Source organism: Triticum urartu, chromosome 6A (genome assembly GCF_056163025.1).
Source record: "Triticum urartu cultivar PI428250 chromosome 6A, HENAU_Tu73, whole genome shotgun sequence".
Taxonomy (NCBI): Eukaryota; Viridiplantae; Streptophyta; class Magnoliopsida; order Poales; family Poaceae; genus Triticum; species Triticum urartu.
The window spans coordinates 600685204-600696368 of record NC_141878.1 but is presented as its reverse complement, the minus strand read 5'-3'; the positions used below and the strand labels follow the sequence as shown (position 1 = coordinate 600696368).

Here is an 11165-nt window from a genome sequence, read left to right as displayed (position 1 = left end):
CTTGGGGCACTCTTTGAAGTTCTTTGTGTTGAATTGAGTATTATGAATATGAATTTGCTTTGGTGTTATTTTAGTACGAACCCTAGGATAGATCGAACGGAAAGAATAGTTTTATGTTATTTTAGTACAAACTCTTGAATAGATCAAACGGAAAGAATAGTTTTGACGTGGTTTCGTACCCTACAAATGAATTATTCCTATGTTCTCCGCTAGATAGGAACTTTGGAGTAATTCTTCATCGCACTTTGAGGGATGGTTATATGATCCAATTATATTAGCATCGTTGAGAGATTGCACTAGCGAAAGTACAGACCCTAGGCCTCATCTTCAAGCATTGCAATACCGTTTTTGTGCCCATTTACTATTTGCTACCTTTCTGTTTTATTTATTCAGATAATAATAATAAATTTCTACCATCCATATTACACTTTTATCACCATCTCTTCGCCGAACTAGTTCACCTATACAATTTGCCATTGTATTGGGTGTGTTGGGGAGACAAGAGATTCCTGTATTTGGTTGCACGGTCATTTGAGAGAGACTATCTTCATCCTACGACTCCCATGGATTGATAAACCATAGATCATCCACTTGCGGGAAAATTTCTATTGTCCTACAAAACTCTGCACTTTGAGGCCCAACACGTGTCTACAAGAATAAAGTTGCATAGTACACATCAACCCACCATAGTGGGAGGCTGACTTATCAACTTAGTCAATATGAACGATTCTAGCTCGAGCGACCGTAGTAGAGGCACGCACGTAGCATGGACACGTACGTACAGCCAGGGTGCAAGAATGTAAATACGGCCACGTACATACCTACGGGCGGGGTCTCGAGCGCCTACTCACGCGTACGTATGGCCAGGGCTCGTATACATGAAGATGCAGCGATGGCGTCCTGTTCATCGGTAGCCAACCAGCTGGGTCGGAACGGAGAAACTGCGTCATCGTGTTCATCAGGAGGCAACCGAATGCATGCTTTTCATCGGGAGCCAACTGGGTTGGACGGAACAACCAATGGAAACAAGGCCTGGCGTACTGCAGAACGGAAGAAACAGCCTTGTGTTCGACTACCTATGGTCGAAACGGGATCCCATTCACCAGGAGGGGTGTGGCGTACCGCAAAACGGAGGAAACAAACTTCTCTCTTCGACCTCCTACTATCGAATTGGGTCCTGTTGATCGGGTGGGGTGTGGCGTACCACAGAACGGAGGAAACAGACTTGTGTTGGAGCGCTATGGTCAAAACGGGGGTCCTATTCATCGGGAGGGGTGTGGCATACCGCAAAACGGGACTCCACGGGCTACTGTTCATCTCCACCGTCGACCTCCTCCTGCCTTCATGGGATATTGTTCATCCACCGTCGACATCCTCCAGCCTCCACCTGCGACTGTTCATCCACGGGCTCCTGTTCATCCAGCCTCCATTGCTCCTCCACCGGCTATTGTTCAACCATCCCTCTCCACGGGGTCCTGTTGAACCACCCCTTGATACGTCTCCAACGTATCTATAATTTTTGATTGCTCCATGCTATATTATCTACTGTTTTGGGCAATATTGGGCTTTATTATCCAATTTTATATTACTTTTGGGACTAACCTATTAACCGGAGGCCCATCCCAGATTTGCTGTTTTATGCCTATTTCAGTGTTTTGAAGAAAAGGAATATCAGACGGAGTCGAAACGGAACGAAATCAACTGGAGAAGTTATTTTTGGAAGGAAACACACCTGATGGACTTGGACCCCATGTCCAGGAAGGAACGAGGTGCTCACGAGGGTGGGGGGCGCCCCCCTAGGGCACACCCCCCTTTCTCGTGGGACCCTCGTGGCTGCCCTGACGTACCTCCTGCACCCATATATACCTACGTGACCAAAAACTTCCAGAACACACAATAGATCAGGAGTTCCGCCACCAGAAGCCTCCGTAGCCACCAAAAACAAATCTAGACCCGTTCCGGCACCCTGCCGGAGGGGGCAATCCCTCTCCGGTGGCCATCTTCATCATCCCGGCGCTCTCCATGACAAGGAGGGAGTAGTTCTCCCTCGGGGCTGAGGGTATGTACCAGTAGCTATGTGTTTGATCTCTCTCTCTCTCTCTCTCGTGTTCTTGATTTGGCATGATCTTGATGTATCGCGAGCTTTGCTATTATAGTTGGATCTTATGTTTCTCCTCCCCCTCTTCTCTCTTGTAATGAATTGAGTTTCCCCTTTGAAGTAATCTTATCGGATTGAGTCTTTAAAGATTTGAGAACACTTGATGTATGTCTTGTCGTGGATATCTGTGGTGACAATGGGATACCACGTGCCACTTGATGTATGTTTTGGTGACCAACTTGCGGGTTTCGTGACATTGGGAACCTATGCATAGGGGTTGGCACACGTTTTCGTCGTGATTCTCCGGTAGAAACTTTGGGGCACTCTTTGAGGTTCTATGTGTTGGTTGAATAGATGAATATGAGATTGTGTGATGCATATCATATAATCATACCCACGGATACTTGAGGTGACATTGGAGTATCTAGGTGACATTAGGGTTTTGGTTGATTTGTGTCTTAAGGTGTTATTCTAGTACGAACTCCAGGGCTGTTTGTGACACTTCAGGAATAGCCCAATGGATTGATTGGAAAGAATAACTTTGAGGTGGTTTCGTACCCTACCATAATCTCTTCGTTCGTTCTCCGCTATTAGTGACTTTGGAGTGACTCTTTGTTGCATGTTGAGGGATAGTTATGTGATCCAATTATGTTAGTATTGTTGAGGGAACTTACACTAGCGAAAGTATGAACCCTAGGCCTTGTTTCCTAGCATTGCAATACCGTTTACGCTTACTTTTATCACTTGCTACCTTGCTGTTTTTATTATTTCAGATTAAAAATACCTTTATCTACTACCCATATACCACTTGTTTCACCATCTCTTCGCCGAACTAGTGCACCTATACAATTTACCATTGTATTGGGTGTGTTGGGGACACAAGAGACTCTTTGTTATTTGGTTGCAGGGTTGCTTGAGAGAGACCATCTTCATCCTACGCCTCCTATGGATTGATAAACCTTAGGTCATCCACTTGAGGGAAATTTTCTACTGTCCTACAAACCTCTGCACTTGGAGGCCCAACAACATCTACAAGAACAAGGTTGTGTAGTAGACATCAAGCTCTTTTCGGGCGCCGTTGCCGGGGAGGCTAGCGCTTGAAGGTATATCTTTAGATCTTAAAATCGAGTCTTTTAGTTTCTTGTTTTATCACTAGTTTAGTTTATAAAAGAAAACTATAAAAAATGGAATTGAGTTTGTCTCATACACTTCACCTTTTTACTATCTTTCGTGAGTATGATGGAAAGGATAATTGTGCTCAAGTGCTAGAAGAAGAAATCTATAAAATGTTTGGAACTAAATATTTGAATGATGAGCATGATTGCAATGTTGTTAGTATGAATTCCTTGAATATCCATGATGCTAATGATATGCAAAGCCACAAGCTTGGGGAAGCTATGTTTGATGAAGATGATATTTTTTGTCCCCCAAGTTTTGATGAGCAAATTTATTATGATGAAAGCATGCCTCCTATCTATGATGATTATTGTGATGACATGTATGCTTTAAAGAATAATGATAACCATGAAACTTGTCATCTTGATCTTAATTTTCAATCACATGATAGTTATTTTGTTGAGTTTGCTCCCACTATTATTCATGAGAAGAATTTTGCTTATGTGGAGAGTAATAAAATTTGCATGCTTGTAGATCATGAAAAGAATGCTTTAGGTGCTGGTTATATTGTTTAATTCATTCATGATGCTACTGAAAATTATTATGAGGGAGGAACATATACTTGTAGGAATTGGAATAATATCAAATTTCATCTCTATGTGCTTAAAGTTTTGAAGTTATGCTTGTTTTGCCTTCCTATGCTAGTTGATTGTTGTTCCCATAAGTTGTTTTCTCACAAAATCCCTATACACAGGAAGAGGGTTAGACTTAAATGTGCTAGTCATATTCTTCATGATGCTCTCTTTATATTTCAATTCTTATCTTTTATGTGAGCATCATTGAAATCATCATGCCTAGCTAGGGGCGTTAAACGATAGTGCTTGTTGGGAGGCAACACAACTTTATTTTCATTCCTTGCTTTTTGTTCCTGTTTAGTAATAAATAATTCATCTAGCCTCTGTTTAGATGTGGTTTTATGCTTTTAATTAGTGTTTGTGCCAAGTAGAACCTTTAGGAAGACTTGGGGAAAGTCTTGTTGATCTTGCTGTAAAAAACAGAAACTTTAGCGCTCACAAGAATTGCTGCCATTTTTATTTGGAGAGCGCTATTTAGTTAATTATTTTTGCAGATGATTAATAGATAAATTACTCAGGTCCAGCAATTTATTTGAGAATTTTATGACTTCCAGAAGTATACGTTTGATCTAGATTACTACAGACTGTTCTGTTTTTGACAGATTCTGTTTTCGATGTGTTATTTACTTATTTTAATGAATCTATGGCTAGTAAAATAGTTTATAAACCATAGAGAAGTTGGAATACAGTAGGTTTAACACCAATATAAATAAATAATAAGTTCATTACAGTACCTTGAAGTGGTGATTTATTTTCTTATACTAACGGAGCTCACGAGTTTTCTACTTTAAGTTTTCTGTTGTGAAGTTTTCAAGTTTTGGGTAAAGATTCGATGGACTATGGAGTAATGAGTGGCAAGAGCCTAAGCTTGTGGATGCCCAAGGCACTCCAAGGCAATATTCAAGGACAACCAAGAGCTCAAGCTTGGGGATGCCCTGGAAGGCATCCCCTCTTTCGTCTTCATTCATCGGTAACTTTACTTGGAGCTATATTTTTATTCACCACATGATATGTGTTTTGCTTGGAGCGTCCATTTATTTTGTTAGGATTTGCTTTCTTTTATTTAGAACAATGTTTTGCATCTTTTATTTCAATAAAAGTGGCATTAATAGTCTTTACTATGCCTATGTTACAAGTATACATGTTGCTGTTTGAAAACAGAAAGTTTACCGCTGTTGCAATAATTCCCTAGAAAATTAAGAATGTGATAAAATGTTGAAACCTTTTGCATATTAAGCTCTGATAAATTTACTACAGTGGTAATTTTCTTTCATAATTTTTGGAGCTAGGGAAGTATGGATGTTGCAGCATTCTTTACAGACTATCCTGTTTAGGCAGATTGCTGTTATGTTTGCATTGTTTGCATATGTTTGCTTCTTTAATGATTCTATTTGAGGATAGTACTATTAAATATGCAGATGTGTTTAGTATAAAATGTTGAATAATAATTGTAGTGATTTTCTACAGTATAGTATAATAAGGTGTTGGCAATGGTTTATACTAACTTATCTCACGAGTCCTTGTTGAGTTTTGTGTGGATGAAGCTTTCGAGATTTAGGGAGACCGTGATATGAGAGGAATTAAGGAGACACAAAAGCTCAAGCTTGGGGATGCCCAAGGCACCCCAAAAAAATATTTCAAGAAGTCTCAAGCGTCTAAGCTTGGGGATGCCCCGGTTGGCATCCCACCTTTCTTCTTCAACAACTATCGGTTAGTATCGATTGGTCCTAAGTTTTGCTTTTTCACATGATGTTTGCTAATCTTAGATGTCATTTTATTTTGCTTTGCTTGCTGTTTGAATAGAATACCAAGATCTGGAATTATTAAATGTTAGAGAGTCTTCACATAGCTGCATAATTATTCAACTACTCATTGATCTTCACTTATATCTTTCGAAGTAGTTTGTTGTTTGCTCTAGTGCTTCACTTATATCTTTTAGAGCATGGTGGTAGTTTTATTTTGAAGAAACAGATGAACTCTCATGCTTCACTTATATTATTTTGAGAGTCTTAAATAGCATGGTAATTTGCTTAAAATCCTAATATGCTAGGTATTCAAGAATAATAAAATTCTCTTATGAGTGTGTTGAATACCAAGAGAAGTTTGATACTTGATGATTGTTTTGAGATATGGAGATGGTGATATTAGAGTCATGCTAGTTGAGTAGTTGTGAATTTGATAAATACTTGTGTTGAAGTTTGTGATTCCCGTAGCATGCACGTATGGTGAACTGTTATGTGACGAAGTCGAAGCATGATTTATTTATTGATTGTATTCCTTATGAGTGGCGGTCGGGGACGAGCGATGGTCTTTTCCTACCAATCTATCCCCCTAGGAGCATGCGTGTAGTACTTTGTTTCGATAACTAATAGATTTTTGCAATAAGTATATGAGTTCTTTATGACTAATGTTGAGTGCATGGATTATACGCACTCTCACCCTTCCCCCATTGCTAGCCTCTCTAGTACCGCGCAACTTTCCCCGGTACCATAAACCCACCATATACCTTCCTCAAAACAGCCACCATACCTACCTATTATGGCATTTCCATAGCCATTCTGAGATATATTTCCATGCAACTTTCCACCATCTAGTTTATCATGACACATTCATCATTGTCATATTACTAGCATGATCATGTAGTTGACATAGTATTTGTGGCAAAGCCACCGTTCATAACTCTTTCATACTTATCACTCTTGATTCATTGCATATCCCGGTACACCACCGGAGGCATTCATATAGAGTCATACTTTGTTCTAGTATCGAGTTGTAATTATTGAGTTGTAAGAAAATAAAAGTGTGATGATCATCATCAATAGAGCATTGTCCCAATTAAAAAATATAGAAAAATAAAGGCAAAATAAAAAAAGGAAGGCCAAAAAAAGAGAAAGGCCAAATAAAAAAAGGAAAGGCCAAATAAAAAAATAAAAAAATAAAAGGGACAATGCTACTATCCTTGTACCACACTTGTGCTTCAAAGTAGCACCATGATCTTCATGTTAGAGAGTCTCCTATGTTGTCACATTCATATACTAGTGGGAATCTTTCATTATAGAACTTGGCTTGTATATTCCAATGATGGGCTTCCTCAAAATGCCCTAGGTCTTCATAAGCAAGCGAGTTGGATGCACACCCACTAGTTTCTTTTGTTGAGCTTTCATACACTTCACAAAGCTTCAAGGTATGCCACTCCACCCTGTCATATGCCTTCATCATGTCCAGTTTCAAAGATAAGTGGCGGTGTTTCAAAGATTTATTTAGTTTCATAAAATGCAGACACTCATAAGCTACTATGATGTTATCAGTAATAAGCCTCCCAGGGACGTAGGCAGACTGCTCTGCAAAAATAATATTTGGGAGGATATCTTTCAACCGGTTAGCAATGACTTTAGAAGCAATTTTGTGTAGGACATTGCACGAGCTGATGGGGCGGGATTGAGTTAGCGAAGAGGTGTTATTTACCTTTGGGATCAAAACAAGTTAAGTATTATTGATGCACTCATTGCTCTCTGTGCATTCCACAATGCGCACTACAGCCATTGTTACTTCATCTCCACAGATGTCCCAATCATTATGAAAAAGTGCGCTGGTAACCATATGGGCCTGGTGCTTTCATGGGAAACATTTCGAATAGTGCAGTTTTAACCTCCACATTAGTATATGCAATATTTAATGAAATGTTCATTGCGTCAGTCACTTCAATCGGGACCACATCCAAAACCTCCTGCATATAAGCAACACCCTCTGTCACGAATAGATCTTTGTAGAATTATGTTGCCATCTCCTCGAGCTCATTTATTTTGCTGATCATGTTGCCATGGGAATTTTGAAGTGACTTTATGAGATTTTTCCTTCTCCTCATCATATCTCTCAAGTGGAAGTAATGAATGTTTCTATCTCCACAACAAAGCCACTCCACATGCGATTGTTGCTTCCATAGCAGCTCTTCCCAGTGGTATAGTTCCACTAGTCGCTCGACAATTTTCACATCCTGGTGTGACAGGCCGACTCGACAAGAAAGGTGTCTCAGTATCTCCAGCTCGTACTTGAGGCACTTGATTTCCCTATGTACATTCTCAGAGGTAAGGCGATCCCAACTGGAGAGATCACATGACAACTCCTGAAGTTTATCTTGCTCCTCTAAAACTGAAACAACACCCGGGCTCCTCTTCTAGATCCCATTAAGACAAGTTTTCAGACGGGGGTTAGTTTCCCACATCATGTTGTCCTTAAAGGGTCTAGTGCCCTTATTATTCATGAGCTCATCTAAAAACTTTAGTACAATTGGGCTATGATCAGAACATGCTGTCAAGGCTTGATCAAGCTATGCTACCGGAAACAAGGAACGCCATAAGTTGTCCGCCACTACTCAATCTAACCGGACCCCTGTTAAGGAGCCACATGCTACTTCTTTCTTGGAAGTCCACGGGATCCCACTATAACCCAGATCAGTTGAACTGCATAAGTCCAAGGCATCTCTAAATCCATCAATTTGAAATTGACTCTTCAAACCCACTCTGTCATGCTCTGACTGACACAAGACTTTGTTAAAATCACCTATGGCTAGCCACGGGAGAGCTGAGGTCCCTATGAGCGAATGATGCGTGTCCCATGTTTTGTGACAATCAACGACTTTGGCCTCTCCACATATGCATCATAATCTCCATGGAGACGGTCCCAAATATGAAACAACGACATCAATATGGTACTTTGAGTAACCTTTAACCTCCAAATTTATTTCATCATTCAAGAAATTACTAGGCCTCCATTCCTGCCTGAGCTACTAATAGAAAATGATTTATTATAACCAAAAGAAATTGATAAAATTTTGGCTCGTGCCTTATTCTACTGGGTTTCAACTATGCATAGCACGGCCGGGGAAAAGTTGTTCGCAAGCTTGTGAACTTCTCAAACTATCATGGGGTTGCTCAACCCGCAGCAGTTCCAGCATAAGAGACTCATTTATCCCGGCGGCGCTCCATCCGGTAGCCCACCAAAAGTTCAGAAATATTCATGTCAACTTTCCCATCATGGTCACCACCATTCTTTGGTTTTTTGTTACTCCTTGGTGAGACATAAACCAGAGGAAGAGGGGCACTCCCTCCGAACACTTTTTGTACTGCACCATGACAAGGTGGTCATTGGAAGAGCTAGTAGCTGAGCTAGATGCCTCCACATCAACTGTAGCTATCGAAAATAATGCCTCTTGAGAAGAACGCTTTTTAGCTGCCCTGTTATTTGGTTTAGTTTCCACCGGTGCACCCTCCCCATCCTTTAGGGCAAGCTGTTCCAAACCAACTAACGCTCCTGGATCAGAAATCTCCATATCGAACTGCATACATGGGTTCTATGTGTGAACAATATCTCCTGGACCCCTCGCTACTGAAGTATTATTTGTTGGGAAAGCATTGTATCTCTATCTCAGAGTCTGATTATATCTTGGCACCGCAGGACCCTCACCCCTACCGCGACCTGGATCATTATGTGTGTAACCATGCCCCCATGGTGGTTTTTCCATGGCCTTGAGTAATGCCTCGTCCTCGACGAAACTGAGAACTACCCGGTGGCGCACCACAGCCTCCACGGCTGCCACTACTCCCTCTACCACCATTGACCATCATGAGATCACCTCAATCTAGATTGGACTCATCATGCTCGCAATATCACATTCACTACAGGAAATATGTCAACTTGCGACCATCACTATTGGTCGCTGAAAGGTTGAGCCGCCAGACAATGCTTTCTAGGAAAACACATCTCCATCAGACTGCAGTGATGTTCGCTGCTCGGAGCCCAATGCGTATCATCATCCATGACATCAAGATATATACAACCAAACAATAGCCAAGCAAAAGTGAAGGAAGAGAATCAACAAACAATTATAAATAAAATCAGTGGATCAGGAACAATAGAAGATCAAATCAGTAGCCCTCAGGTATTATGCTTAAGATTTTCATCAAAGAAATCTCAGGTCTCAAAGATGTGCCATCACTGGACTCACAGAAATGAACTGCAAAGATGTGCCATCACTAGACTCACAGAAATGAACTGCAGAGAACACATCGCAAACTAAAAAGCCATAAAACGATAAGAATAGCATGAGCAACTTTTAGAGAATGTTATTCACCTCACCTCACAAGTAGCAGTAAGCAGCTCAAGATCCACCAAAAGGATAACCCATTTGAAAAATTCTAGCCCGATTAACATTTCACCATAAAATTCAGTCACCAAAATTACGGCATAGCCAATGTGGACATTAGAATTGCAGATTTCCACAGCATGGCACACAGAGTGCACCTATCAGTCCTGAAAGATGGTGTGTATAAGTTCAGAAGAGTAGATGATATATAAGTTCAGAAGTACTCAGAAAAAATTACGCTAAGATGTTCAATTTGTCCTCAGAATTGCAGAATGACAGCATGGGCGCACAACGACCAATCAGTCCCGAAAGATGGTATGTGATACGTCTCCAACGTATCTATAATTTTTGATTGCTCCATGCTATTATATTATCTATTTGGGATGTTAATTGGCTTTATTTTATACAATTATATCATTTTTGGGACTAACCAACTAACCGGATGCCCAGCCCAAATTGTTGTTTTTTTGCCTATTTTAGAGTTTCGCCGAAAACGAATATCAAACGGAATGAAACCTTCGGGGATGTGATTTTTTCAACGAACGTGATCCAGGAGACTTGGAGTGGGCGTCAAGAAACAATCGAGGAGGCCACGAGGCAGGGGGGCGCCTACCCCCCTAGGCGCGCCTTCCACCCTCATGGGGCCCTCGTTGCTCCACCGACGTACTTCTTCCTCCTATATATATGCACATACCCCCCAAACATCCAGGAGCACCACAAAAACCTAATTCCACCGCCGCAACCTTCTGTACCCGAGAGATCCCATCTTGGGGCCTTTTCCGGAGCTCCGCCGGAGGGGGCATTGATCACGGAGGGCCTCTACATCAACTCCATGGCCTCTCCGGTGATGTGTGAGTAGTTTACTTCAGACCTTTAGGTCCATAGTTATTAGCTAGATGGCTTCTTCTCTCTCTTTGGATCTCAATACAAAGTTCTCCTCAATTCTCTTGGAGATCTATTCGATGTAATCTTGTTTTGCGGTGTGTTTGTCGAGATCCGATGAATTGTGAGTTTATGATCCAGATTATCTATGAACAATATTTGATTCTTCTCTGAATTCTTTCATCTATGATTGGTTTATCTTTGCAAGTCTCTTCGAATTATCAGTTTGGTTTGGCCTACTAGATTGATCTTTCTTGCAATGGGAGAAGTGCTTAGCTTTGGGTTCAATCTT

The 11165-nt window shown here is 40.9% G+C and overlaps 2 non-coding genes across 2 annotated transcripts; both read right to left on the bottom strand.

Moving 5' to 3' along the window:
• Positions 1-9578: 9578 nt before the first annotated feature.
• LOC147967113 (small nucleolar RNA snoR118) lies at positions 9579-9666 on the bottom strand. The gene has a single exon (XR_015609578.1). It is a non-coding gene; the product is annotated as a small nucleolar RNA snoR118 (small nucleolar RNA).
• Positions 9667-9779: 113 nt separating this feature from the next.
• On the bottom strand, positions 9780-9848 carry LOC147967112 (small nucleolar RNA R66). The gene has a single exon (XR_015609567.1). It is a non-coding gene; the product is annotated as a small nucleolar RNA R66 (small nucleolar RNA).
• Positions 9849-11165: the final 1317 nt, after the last annotated feature.